We start from the raw sequence: 13468 nt of genomic DNA on the forward strand, positions 1-13468 counted from the left end.
CTACACTAAGACTCTCGGAGCCTGTGTTACGCTTCTGTTTAGGCGGCGAGCAGTCTTCCGATGACTGCACAGGGTCAGAGCTGTCCCAATGGCTACAACCAGGACGCTGGACCTGTCCTGAAGGGACTGACTTTCGCTTTAAGGGTCTCGAAACCTTGCTCCACGGTTTCTTACGCGAGAAGCCTTCGGATGACGAGGAGAAAAACAGCCTCGCTCGTCTTATGGTAGGGGCGATCTTGCTAGACACGCCCGATACCATAGAGGGAACGTTTGTTCGTTGGTTAAAGCCTCTCGTCCCCATAAGTCCTACGACATTACTTCTCCCTGGTGCATGGGAGCCTGAAAGAGGTATCGGACTAGGTGAACGACAAGCACGAACAGACGAACCCTCGGTCGCAACACTAAAAAACACTTTTGCAATTATCACTTTATCACTACGATTTTCTGTTTTTGCACTTACTTCACTGAAATCGAATTTTTCAATAATTTCACATTAGGCATGAATAAAACTGATTTCTACCTGAAGCACGCAATTCTCCCCTACATCAAAAGGTTATAATTGCGAAATAAGTCGTATAATGTAAGCACATTAATACAAGCAAAAAACAGTAAACATATATATCGAATAAAACGGAAATATATAAAGATAAAAGGATCAGTGACTGGGGAGGAGACTAAACACTAGTTCATTCAAAACTACGTTTTCAATCTCTCCCCGTACAGTGCCTTGGGACGAGAATAAAAACTAAAAACGTTTTATCCTTTCTCCCCGTACAGAGACATGGGACGAGAGTAAAAAACTGACTTGAGAACAACGTTACTCGCTTGGGACGAGAATAAAGATCGGAACGTTCTCTCTGCCTCTCTCTCCCTCCGTCTCTCTCTCTCTCTCTCTCTCTTGATTTCACACCGAAGAGAAAAGCCCACTCACCTTTCGTCAATAAACAGGTTATTTGACCAAAGGAAAAAACTGAAAGGACTAAGAAATTGAAAATTAACAAGTTCCTTTAAATTAGTATTTAAAACATTTCAGTTTGAAAGAAGAATGAACAAAACGTCAAAATCGATTTACTCTTTCTGCAAAGTGAAACCGTGATTCTCTCTTTCTCTATCGTAACGATAGAGCGCAAACTGCGTAGCATAAATAAACCAAACGTTAGTTCATCTTTGAAACAGCACGAAGACTATTCAAAGAAAATCTTTCATAAAATATCTAATAAAAAATATTCATTTAATAACTCTTACAGAGCAAATGATTTAAACTTAATGAAAATAAAAGTTGAATGGGCTCAACGTTGTTTAACTTCGGTTTCTAAGTTAGGACCGCCTACTCTCGGACTAGGGGAGGAATAGGAAGGCCGCATATAAACAAAACATTAAAATTTATATTGATTTTTAGTATAAATGGAAAGCTAATCGAAGAGGCCTAATAAAGGCAGGTGAGATATAAAATATATAGAGGAAAATCTATAATTAACAACAACAATTTATAACGTGATAAGATAATTGCTAAAAGCCTAAAACACACTTCCGTACACTAAGGGAAGGGTCGGCCATTTTTACTCTATGGAAAAAAACCAGAGATAAAAGCAAGGGCAAAACACTTTTACTCTTCTTTCAAAAGCATTTCTTTTGAGGATAGTATTGAATAATCCAACACGGCGAAAGCAATAAAACCAAAAATGTTATTTTTATTAGTAAAATAAATTTTTGAATATACTTACCCGATAATCATGTAGCTGTCAACTCCGTTGCCCGACAGAATTCTATGGAGGGATACGCCAGCTATCACAATACTAGAAGGGGGTGTACTTACCAGCGCCACCTGTGGCCAGGTACTCAAGTACTTCTTGTTGACACCTCCTCAATTATTCCTCGGTCCACTGGTTCTCTATGGGGAGGAAGGGAGGGTCGATTAAATCATGATTATCGGGTAAGTATATTCAAAAATTTATTTTACTAATAAAAATAACATTTTTCAATATTAAACTTACCCGATAATCATGTAGCTGATTCACACCCAGGGGGGTGGGTGAAAACCAGTGTACAAGATTAAAGGATAGCTAAGTATCCCGTATTTCATATAATCAGTTATCCACAATAACAATGAAATAATAAGTACCTGGTAAGGAAGTCGACTTGAACCGTTACTCTGCCTTTAATAAGATCGTCTTCCTTACTGAGCGCAGCGTTCCTCTTGGGAGGCTGAATCAACTCAAAGGTGCTAAAGTATACAGGGCTGCAACCCATACTAAAGGACCTCATCACAACCTTTAACCTCGGCGCTTCTCAAGAAAGAATTGACCACCCGCCAAATCAACAAGGATGTGGAAGGCTTCTTAGCCGACCGTACAACCCATAAAAAGTATTCAAGAGAAAGGTTAAAAGGTTATGGGATTATGGGAATGTAGTGGCTGAGCCCTCGCCTACTACTGCATTCGTTGCTACGAATGGTCCCAGGGTGTAGCAGTACTCGTAAAGAGACTGGACATCTTTGAGATAGAATGATGCGAACACTGACTTGCTTCTCCAATAGGTTGCATCCATAACACTCTGCAGAGAATGGCTCTGTTTGAAGGCCACTGAAGTAGCCACAGCTCCCACTTCATGTGTCCTTACCTTCAGCAAAGCAAGGTCTTCTTCCTTCAGATGAGAATGTGTTTCTCTAATCAGAAGCCTGAATAGTAAGAAACTGAGTTCTTAGAACTTGGAAAAGAAGGTTTCTTGATGGCACACTATAAGGCTTCTGATTGTCCTTGTAAAGGTTAAGACCTTTTTAGATAGTACCTAAGAGCTCTAACTGGGCAAAGTACTCTCTTCAGATCATTCCCCACCAAGTTGGACAGGCTTGGGATCTCGAACGACTTAGGCCAAGGACGTGAAGGAAGCTCGTTTAGCAAAAACCGAGCTGCAAGGAACATGTAGCCGTTTCAGATGTGAAAACAATGATCCTGCTGAAGGCGTGGATCTCACTTACTCTTTTAGCTGTTGTCAAGCACACGAGGAAAAGAGTTTTTAATGTGAAGTCCTAAAAAGAGGCTGATTGGAGAGGTTCAAATCTTGATGACATAAGGAACCTTAGGACCACGTCTAGATTCCAGCCTGGAGTGGACAACCGACGTTCCTTTGAGGTCTCAAAAGACCTAGGGAGGTCCTGTAGATCTTTGTTGGTGGAAAGATCCAAGCCTCTGTGGCGGAAAACCGCTGCCAACATACTTCTGTAACCCTTGATCGTAGGAGCTGAAAGGGATCTTACTTTCCTTAGATATAACAGAAAGTCAGCAATCTGGGTTACAGTGGTACTGGTTGAGGAAACTGCATTGGTCTTGTACCAGCTACGGAAGACTTCCCCTATAGACTGATAGATTCTGAGAGTGGATGTTCTCCTTGCTTTGGCAATCGCTCTGGCTGCCTCCTTCGAAAAGCCCCTAGCTCTTGAGAGTCTTTCGAAAGTCTGAAGGCAGTCAGACGAAGAGCGTGGAGGATTGGGTGTACCTTCTTTACGTGAGGTAGACTTAGAAGGTTCACTCTTAGAGGAAGAGTCCTGGGAATGTCGACCAGCCATTGCAGTACCTCTAAGAACCATTCTCTCGCGGGCCAGAGCGGAGCCAACCAACGTCAGCCGTGTCCCTTTGTGAGAGGAGAACTTCTGAAGTACCCTGTTGACAATCTTGAACGGCGGGAATGCATACAGGTCAAGATGGAACCAATCCAGCAGAAAAGCATCCACGTGAACTGCTGCTGGGTCTGGAATCGGAGAACAATACAACAGGAGTCTCTAGGTTATCGAGGTAGTGAACAGATCTATGGTTGGCTGACCCCACAGGGCCCAAAGTCTGCTGCAAACATTCTTGAGAAGGGTCCACTCTGTGGGGATGACCTGACCCTTCCGTCTGAGGTGATCTGCCATGACATTCATACCGCCCTGAATGAACCTCGTTACCAGTTAGCTTTCGATCTTTAGACCAGATGAGTAGGTCCCTTGCGATCTAGAACAACTTCCACGAAAGAGTCCCTCCCTGCTTGAAGATGTAAGCCAGGGCTGTGGTGTTGTCAGAGTCCACCTCCACCACTTTGTTAAGCTGGAGGGACTTGAAGTTTATCAAGGCCAGAATAACCGCCAACAACTCCTTGCAATTTATGTGAAGTGTCCTTTGCTCCTGATTCCATGTTCCCGAGCATTCTTGTCCGTCCAAAGTCGCACCCCAGCCCGTGTCTGATGCGTCCGAGAGGAGACGGCGGTCGTGTTTCTGAACAGCCAAAGGTAGACTTCCTTGAGAAGAAAGCTGTTCTTACACCACGCGAGAGAAGACCTCCTCTCTTCGGAAACAGGAACTGAGACCGTCTCTAGCGTCATCTCCTTTATCCAGTGAGCAGCTAGATGATACTGAAGGGGGGGAGGTGGAGTCTCCCTAACACGATGAACAGGGCCAGCGATGAAAGTGTCCCTGTTAGACTCATCCACTACCTGACTGAGCATCGGTTCCTTCTCAGCATGCTCTGGATGCATTCTAGGGCTTGGAAGATCCTTGGGGCCGACGGAAAAGTCCGAAAAGCTCGACTCTGAAGATCCATACCCAAGGAGACAATGGTCTTGGATGGGACGAGCTGAGACTCCTCAAAATTGACCAGGAGGCCCAGTTCCTTGGTCAGATCCATAGTCCATTTGAAAATCTCCAGACAGCGACGACTTGTGGGAGCTCTTAAAAGCCAGTCGTCTGACGGAGCCGGACACAAGATCATGGTACTGCTGCACAGTCTGTGAACTGTCAATCATGGGCAAGCGAGGAAGTACAGTGACAACCCGAATCTGTCTAGACTGTCTGGGTCGTACAGACAAACTCCTTATCGGGTTGCTGAGGTTGCCGCACTGCGTCACAACAAGTCACTTCTGTTGGTTGTTGAACGTCTTCCCCGTGACACATTGACTCCGTAAACAAAAAATCCTCTAACAAGGACTAAGCTTGGACTGCATGTCTTGTAACACAGCTCAAGGTCTATGGGAGCAGGTGTGGTAACAGACGGGATTAGCGACTGAAGTGGAACCATTACCTTCCCTGGAAGCATGTTATGCTTAAATAAAAGTCCATAGGAGGCTATGCAGCTAAAGGCTCCCTCCAAATGACAGAGTCCTCAAGGGAATATCAGAAGGAGGGAGAAAAGAACTTTCTCATCTACAGGGACCATATCCTAGAAAAGCTAAGTTCTCTCAGTGAGGGTTCACTGGTGCAAAAGCAGCAGACTAGAAGGCAACGTTATGAAACTGCTTGACAGTCTAGTGAGTTGGCAACAACCAAAGATGTGTGACTGAGAAGCATGCGGTAAGGTATGCAGAGCATGTTGTATGCAGAGTATGCTGTATGCAGAGCATGCTGTATGTAGAGCATGTTGTATGCAGAGCATGCTGAATGCAGAGCATGCTGTATGCAGAGCATGTTGTATGCAGAGCATGCTGAATGCAGAGCATGCTGTATGCAGAGCATGTTGTATGCAGAGCATGCTGTATGCAGAGCATGCTGTATGTAGAGCATGTTGTATGCAGAGCATGCTGAATGCAGAGCATGCTGTATGCAGAGCATGTAGTATGCAGAGCATGCTGTAAGCAGAGCATGTAAGGTAAGCAGAGCGTGTGCATGGCGTTTAACATTCCTCAGAAATTCCATGACCAGTGCTAGAGTGCTTTATGCATGCTTGCATGGGGTTTTAATATCAACATAATATATACCTTACATTCATAACTCATGATTCATATTTTTGCCATATTTTGCGATATTGTTAAAAATATATTGCCAGGAATACAAATATATTTTTATAAGTAATACAAATAACCTCCATTATCATAAGGTTTGAAAATGGAGGTAAGGTATGCTGAACAGCAGAGTCAGAACGAGCTGGAACAACAATAGTTGTGGTTTCCTCTTCAAGACTCTGTTGAGGGAACACCTGAGGCTCAGTCTGCAAAGGCTGATCAAAGGAAGTAGCAGAAGGTAGGCGCATGGGTGGAGGAGGCTGACTCCTGGCATGAGTGGCTGAACTCAAGGGTTGCGCTTGCTGAGTGGTTGGCGGATGCGCAGTAGCAAGTTCCTGAGGAACGAGTTGAGGTTCCTGCTGTGTGAGCTGAGAGCGAAAAGGTAGTGGCTGCGCAGAACGCAGTAAAAATCTCGCAAGTTGAGGCTCCTGAGGCGCAAGGCTAAGGTGTTGAGGTGCTTGCCTTGAGGAGGGTTGAGCTCGCTGCAGCGAGAGCTGAGGAGACTGACTCATGGACGGGAGAGGTTGTTGTACCTCAACCGAGTGTTGCATCACTGGTGGAGCAGCAAGTGGAGGCGGAGGAAGAGAGGTATAATCCTCCTGATCCCATTGTAAAGGTTGCCTTAAGGAAGGCGGAGGCTGAACACCACTGGGAACAGCAAACTCAGAACGTGGCTCAACATCGTACGCCTGGCAGGTGGTACTGCGATCAGGCAGAGCGAGCGCAGGCGGAGCGAGCGCAGGCGGAGGGAGTGTAGGCGGAGGCGGAGGCGCAACACTCTCAGCCCGACACTCACGCATCAAGTCCGAAAGCTGTGCTTGCATGGACTGTAGTAGAGTCCACTTGGGGTCGGCAGAAACTACAGTAGGCTGAGGTAAAGCCTTAACAGTCGAGCTCTGTTGTGGCAGAACCTTACTCCTCTTAGGCGGAGTGCATTCAACTGATGACTGAGGAGAGTCAGAGCTAACCCAATGACTGCATCCGGGTTGTTGAACTCTAACTTCGTACGTCTGGCATAGGTCTGGACTTTACGTTAAAGAGGTCTTGAGACCTGAGACCAGCGTTTTCTCCCCTAAATTTCTTCTGCAGACGAGCAAAATAAGGGCTCAATCGTCTGCGGGTGGGAGTGACGGTCTCGGTAAGACACGCCCACAACCACCGAGGATACTTCTGTGCGCCGATCAAGGCCTGCTGAACCCTTCTGCCCTTCGACATTGCTTCTCCCCTGGGCTTGGGAGCTTGCAAGAGGTCCCGGACTGGGAGGACGACTGGCGCGCACAGAAGTACCCTCACGCACAACACTGACACACTTTGCGCTAATCACTTATCACTTTGATTTTCTGTTTGCACTTATTTCACTGAACTCGAAACTTTAAGTGGTTTGTACCTGAAACACGCAATTCTATCCTTTCTCAAAAGTTAGTAATTGCGAAAACAGAATTACAATGTAACAGAAAAATCTAATGAAAGATAAATAATTCAGTGGCTGGAAAGAGACTAAACACTAGATCACTCTAGAAACGTTTACCTTCTTCCCCTAAAGAGACTAGGGAGAAGAGCAAAAACGATAACAACGTTACTCGCTTGAATGAAACGTTTATCCTCCTCTTTCTCCTTCCGTCTCTATCTCTCTCTCTCTCTCTCTCTCTTGACTTAGAACCTGAGAGAAGAGCCCAATCATATATATCGTTAAAACATATTATTGTTAAAGGAAAAAACTGAAATATTTCCCAAAAAGAAAAGTTCCTTTATTAGGATTAAAACCATTAAGTTAAGAAAGAATGAACAAAACGCTAGACACGGTTACTCTTACTGCAACGTGAAACCGTGAAAATTCTTTCTCTATCGTAACGATAGAGCGCAAGTTGAACGTTCTGAACGTCAACAACTGCAGAGACAAAACAAAACGTTAGTTCAACTTTGAAAACAGTACGAGACTATCAAAGAAATTCTTTCAAAGACATTAAAATAGCATAATATGTTAACAGGTAAAACCAAAATGACGGGCTCAATGTTAATTAACTTCGGTACCAAGAAAAGACCGCCTACTATTAGGAAGGTCGAATATAAACAAATATAAAAATTAATTTTAATAAGTTTATAATAAAAGGAAGTTAATCTAAGAGGCCTATAAGAGGCGGAGAGATATAAAATAAATCTATAACTTTTGTTAAGCAAAATTAAGAAAGAGAGTCTATACTCTCTTAGACACCAACACTTCCGTCTAAGGGAAGGGTCGGCCATTAAAAAGTGAAAGAGAGTTCATACTCTCTTCGTCACCATAAATAATCAAATTAATTCCAAAAGCTAACTAAGCTAATATAGAAGTTTCCAGTAAAGCGACAGCCGAAATCAAAGAGAAATACTTCACCAAAGTCGTGAAAATACTCCAAGAACATAAGCGTATCCCACAACGTCTTGCCGGAAGCACGACAGAGGAATAATTGAGGAGGTGTCAACAAGAAGTACTTGAGTACCTGGCCACAGGTGGCGCTGGTAAGTACACCCCCTTCTAGTATTGTGATAGCTGGCGTATCCCTCCATAGAATTCTGTCGGGCAACGGAGTTGACAGCTACATGATTATCGGGTAAGTTTAATATTGAAAACCAAGTACTTCACCAATTGGGTAGAAAACTCGAGGTCATAATAGCGAGTGGAATCGACTTGTCGATGGAACCGACAGAGAAGAACTGGAGCTGTTTACATGTATATGCGGTATCTGGCCGATAGTCGGCGCTGGTGGGCACACCCGCTACCTTCATGGCGATCGCTCGCGAGTTTTTGAATTCTGTCGAGCCGTCGGAGACGTCAGCTATTATATATTCACCGGCTAAGTTTAATATTTAAAAATACATGGCTTATTTGTATATATATGTGAGTATATTGTAACAATCCCATGACTTATTTTTTTCCTAATTCATGTAAGATACAGTAAAATATCTAGAAGTCCGTGATCATATCTACCAGTTTCATACTCTCATGCCTGTTTGGTATTGAATAGCTCAATCATGCGCTATGATACTAGAAAGTCTTTACATTTTCCTCTGAACAGGATATGTGCACAAATTTTCATATTGCATTGAGAGATAGTAGAGTACAGTAATTATCTAATATAATCAAATTATCAACAGACACAAGCCCATAAAGATTTAGAGGGGTGTAAGTATGATAGCGGCCACTTGCATGTAAGATTGCGGCTAACTTAGAAAACGACAGTGTAAGGGGGGTTGCAGGAGGCGTTAACCCCCCGTTAGATAAGTAGGTAAGGACATGGCCTGTAGGTTGGGTTAGGGGGCGAAAGTTGAGGTAAGTTGATGTCCATTTTTAATCCACAAGGGAGGAACTGGCCGCTGACATACAAAGGCTCTGATTTGGATGTCCACATGTAGATAATATATAGCTTTATTTCTTATTTGAAGATGAAATTCCAATTAAATAGGAAAAGTATCTTTAAAACAGGCTTTTATTGTTTTTGGGTCGAATCTTCTAATGTCAAATACCAATAACTTTTCGTATTTAAGACCACATATAATTTTACACAAATAAATCTTTTGGGTCTTTCCTTTCAATAATATTTTTTTTCTATTAACGTGCTTTTTTCCATTTATAAGGGGGTAAGCAGAGTTGGCTTCTTTTTGAAGGCAAATTCCTCCAAGGCGTTTTTTATTTCCCCTGGCGCCTATCATTTTCTCTTTGGGAGGTTTTTAGTAGGACCAACTTCATGCCAATCTAGTCCGAGCTTTGCTTATTTGCAATAATAATAATACGGTCTAACGTTTGTTCTTACCTGTAAAGCGTCTTGAACAGAAGTAAATACTGGCAGTTCTTTCAGTCACTAGTGACTGTTATACCTGGTGTTAGATGACTTGACAAGAGACGGTACAGATAATTCAGTTTTCTTAGACTACACATTTTAAAATTGCCTATTCACAAGTTTGAATCCAGAGTACAAGCCTTTCATTTCTACTATACATCATACAATTTCCTAGCCAATGAAAAGATAGCTGTAGGTGTACTGTTGAAGCTCAGTGGCAGAACCGTATTTAAACTATTTGTTTTTGTTTACATTCCGTCGCCGAAGCAAATGTCAAACTTGGGGCACAAATTCTTCTTCTTACTATTTTAGTTTAAAAACTGACTTTCACATAATTGTAGTGTAGTTTGATACAAAATGTAGGTATTTGATTTTGTTTAAATGTATTATTCCTTTTATACTTCTAGAATTCACCTTGTTTATTGATGATAATCTACCCTAATGCCAAATTAATTCTTGGTTAAAATAAGCAACATTTCAGTGGTCAATAACATAGAAAACATTTTATTTCATACTTCATGGAATTTCATGTTTTTTATTGAAATACTTGCTTTTTAGTATGGCTAATAATACAAAAACAAAATAAGTACACAGTTTTTAGACTATCATTAGTACACATGAGCTAGCATTTCCTATACAATATGATATTGTAGGCTACAGTTCCATTATGAAAGTTAAACAAATAATTGCACATGAGACTAACTGACGAAATTATATTATAGTTCACATGACTATGACTATCTTCATATTCAAATCCTAAGCTCCTCTGTCGAGCCTTTCATGGTCAATCTATAAGTCCATTTTCATTGTCCGTTTAGATCATAGCTTGCGCGACTACCTTTTCCTCTTGGGTAGGACATCACTTCTCAATAGTAGCTTTTTATTTCTGGATCAATTCGTGGGGTAATCTGGGTGTCGTGCGTTCTTTCCTATACATCTGTTCAATCAACCATGATACAATACTGTGCATTTGCTAAACAAAATTCAGCTATTAAGGTTATGTTAAATATTTGTTTCATACGCTTTGTACATCAGAGGTTCGCTAATATAATGAACCATAGGAACATTTGTTGACACGATTAGATCAGATTAGCTGCCTTATTAACTAATGTTGGAATTTTATTGGTAAGCAGTTTGGTAGACCCCAGACACACACAGGAGTATGTATTCTAACTGTATCTGTATTATTTACTTTATAGAAATACCACATTTCTGCATCTTAGTAGATAACAGTGTCTTCATTACATTAAACCATCGCATCTGCTACATGAAAGCATAATTTCAGGATTCTCGCGTAGGGAATGTGTGGGAAAGGTGCTTCAAGACTGCCTCTTGCAACAGGCAACGAATATCTTCCCCGTGGATATATATGAGCACAGCCACTCGAGTACACATCGGGGTTAATACATCGGATGTTGCAGTTCACAAACCTCGTCACTTATGTGTGCTGTCCAGAGGAAATTATTTCCGCATGAAATCTTTCAAATTCTACTTAAGATTTGTCAGTGCTAAAGCCATCACAATACGTAGGCACTGTTTCGAATCCGTTACAGAAGCCCCGTTGAGATGCTGAACGGGTAATTAATTTACAGACAATATCGATGAAAACGGAAAATAGTGCAGTAGTGAAACAATTTACTGATTTATTCTAAATTCTTTCAACTGACTTTAATTCAGAAATGAGTATCTTCACCTTCAAAGCACTTAAGAAAAGGAGTGTACTCGCTACTATCATTCTTACCTATGTTGCTCATAATTTAACTAACTTTCTTCATTGATATTTTTGGTATAATCAATACATTTAAATTGATTACAAGAAAACTATCCCCGTTTATCAACAATATATATATATATATATATATATATATATATATATATATATATATATATATATATATATATATATATATATACAGTATATATATATATATATATATATATATATATATATATATGTGTGTGTGTGTGTGTGTGTGTGTGTGTATGTGTGTGTGTGCGTGTGAATCAATGAGAGTAACATAGATAAGAGTTGGGCTACACTAATTTAATACCTTTATCTTGCAAAATTACAATAGTAATAAACTGGACATCTTAACAATATCAAAGGCAATGCAAGTTGAATGATTGATTCAAATCGTTACATACAAAGTCAATAAATGGAAAGATGATAAGCAAATTCTTACAACACACACAAATTACTATTCGATTTAAATATCAAGTAAAATATTTGAAGATAAGATTAAACCTTAATACTCATGAACTTAGACCAGAGGTCTATTGTAAATCTTCTATCACTAAGTTAAGGTATACCATGAGGTAAGATAAGGTCGTCAGTGACCTGAAACTTAGATACCATATACTAAAAAAATGCACAAGCATGTCCAGCATAATAAATTCCACATACATAGTCTGAATTGTGTAAGCCAGAATGATATAAAGAAATTGTATATAAGAACTAATCTAAAGGAGAACTGTGTGGCCACACTTAAACCTACAACTCGTGTAAAATTTCTGTATGTCTGTGTCCAGAAAATGGCGATATCTTCAATACAATTAGGCAATTTACACACATTCAACATCAGATTAGTGCTACACCAGATACACAGATAAAATAAACGAGATTCAATTATATGATACTAGACGAAGTCACCAGGATCATCAAGAGAGTAAAGAAAACTAACTGTACGATCGATCCGATGCCAATATCTGAAGTAACTGTAGAAATTTTTTTATAGTCTTGCCGATATAATTACAAGAATAGTAAATGTAACCATTGGTGAGTGGTAACCCAGTTCTGAAAAGCGTTCTAGATTATCAGGAATTAATTTCATATAGACCTTTTTCAAATCTATCTTTTATTTCCAAAGTGCTAAAATTACGTAAGACTTGAACAACCAGTCACTTAGAAGGAATAAAAGTTTTACCAGACAACCAGTCTGCTTAAAACAAATTATAATCTACGGATAGCCATCTGTTCCGTTGTAAATGATTTGCTGCAAGTGATGGATGAAAACAAATGTGGTATTTTAATATTACTACTAATAAATGATCTACTGTCCGTTGGTATTAAAGATTTTTTGAAAACCTAAACGACTACTTGGTTGACAGAAACTACTGTGCGCAAATTGGAAACTCTTTTTCACCATATAAACCATTGGCCTATTGAAAGTACTATAAAGGCACGGGGTGAATTTGAAATTATTTGCTGATGATACACAATTTTACTTCTCCCTAAATGATATAGACGATACTGCTAAAGTTTTAAACCAAATTATTACTAGTGTTAGGGAATGAATGACAATTAAACAACTAAAATTAAAGGAAAATGGAACCAAGTTTTTGGTGGTTGGAAAGTAAAATAGCCTAAGAAACCTGGGTGATATTCAAATAAACATAAATAACAATTCTGTCCCGAGATCTAGTGAAGTTCGTGGTCTAGGAGTATCTCTTGACTGTAACTTGTCTTTTATTGGCAAATAAATGATGTAGTAAAAACTGTTGGATATCACCTTAGAAATACTGCTTTTATAAAGAAGTACCTGAATATACATTCTGTGAAGAAACTTGTGATAAACTGTTATTACCAGGATTGACTACTGCAACCCCATTCACCACAATCTATCAAAAAGCGCAGCTTAAGAAATCCCAAAACATCATGAACAGAGAAGAAAGACTTATAAAAGGTGTCCCACCCGCAAGCAAGTATCACTCCTATACTAATTGATTTACACTGGCTGCCTATTAAAGCAAGGATTGAGTTTGTAATATGTACAATAATCCGTCAAGTTATAAGAACCTGGCAGTCGAAATATCTAAGAGAATTGCTGCATTTGTGCAACCACCAAACCATGTTGACGTGAAAACAGTTACAGAGTGTTTCAAATTATTAGATTAAAATGTATGT

The 13468-nt window shown here is 40.4% G+C and overlaps 1 protein-coding gene across 2 annotated transcripts in view; it reads right to left on the reverse strand.

The window, feature by feature from the left end:
* LOC137625696 (fas-binding factor 1-like) overlaps window positions 1-9837 on the reverse strand; it is a 247161-nt gene extending 237324 nt beyond the window's left edge. For both annotated transcript variants that reach the window (XM_068356609.1, XM_068356604.1), the window contains exon 1: window positions 9538-9837. The gene's annotated coding sequence lies outside the window, so the exon portion shown is untranslated. The remainder of the gene's footprint in view (window positions 1-9537) is intronic.
* Window positions 9838-13468: the final 3631 nt, after the last annotated feature.

The sequence above is a fragment of the Palaemon carinicauda genome, chromosome 2 (genome assembly GCF_036898095.1).
Source record: "Palaemon carinicauda isolate YSFRI2023 chromosome 2, ASM3689809v2, whole genome shotgun sequence".
In the NCBI taxonomy this organism is placed as follows: Eukaryota; Metazoa; Arthropoda; class Malacostraca; order Decapoda; family Palaemonidae; genus Palaemon; species Palaemon carinicauda.